Genomic DNA, 764 nt, shown 5'->3' with positions numbered 1-764 from the left:
CTGACTCAGTGTTCGTTGCCCCACCCTGACCTAGGGCTAGGCTCATAGTGGTAGTACGGCTCAGCCCTGCCAAAGGATCTGAACCCCTTGCCCCACAGGGCTGGCGATTGCTGCGAGGACTGTCGGGTATTTTCCCGGACCCACCGATGTGTAGTGAGCTGGTGTGGCTCCCCTCCTCCCCCCGGAGAGGGTCCAGCCCTGGCTGCACTCGTGTACATAACCATAGTGACTCTATGGTGACATAATTTGAGTTAACCCATACTTAAAGTGTAGATATGGCCTCAGGTCTATGAAATGTTTGGGAGAAGTAAGAGGAACAGTATGAGAGTAGACTAATTCATTCAGGTGTTTAGGCTCAAAGTCTTACCGCACCCTACAGGCTCAGGAACAAAGAGGCATACGTAGCTTAAATCACCCGGACAGCTTTGAAAATCTCAGGCTAAGTTATTATCTTGAAGTCTCTGCACATTTTTGTGAAAGCCACATTTACTGACTGCTTTGCACAAGGCTTCCTTGACTTCTCTGTTTCTCAGGCTGTAGATGAGGGGGTTTACCAGGGGAGTCAAGACTCTGTGGCAAAGAGAGAGCACTTTGTTCAGGTCTCCCAGTGTATCACGTTTCGGTATCAGGTACACAATCATTAGGGTTCCATAGAAAATTGTCACCACAATGAGGTGGGAGGAGCAGGTGGAAAAGGCCTTTTGCCTCCCAGTGGTGGAAGGTATTCTCAGGATGGTGGAGATGATACACACGTAGGATGTCAG

General features: G+C 49.5%; 1 pseudogene; it reads right to left on the bottom strand.

Moving 5' to 3' along the window:
• Positions 1 to 434: 434 nt before the first annotated feature.
• Positions 435 to 764, bottom strand: part of LOC142047703 (olfactory receptor 6N1-like) — a 7,171-nt pseudogene continuing 6,841 nt past the window's right edge.

Source organism: Chelonoidis abingdonii, chromosome 13, assembly GCF_003597395.2.
Source record: "Chelonoidis abingdonii isolate Lonesome George chromosome 13, CheloAbing_2.0, whole genome shotgun sequence".
Classification (NCBI taxonomy): Eukaryota; Metazoa; Chordata; order Testudines; family Testudinidae; genus Chelonoidis; species Chelonoidis abingdonii.
The sequence above is the reverse complement of the archived record's forward strand: the minus strand, read 5'-3'. Positions and strand labels throughout refer to the sequence as shown.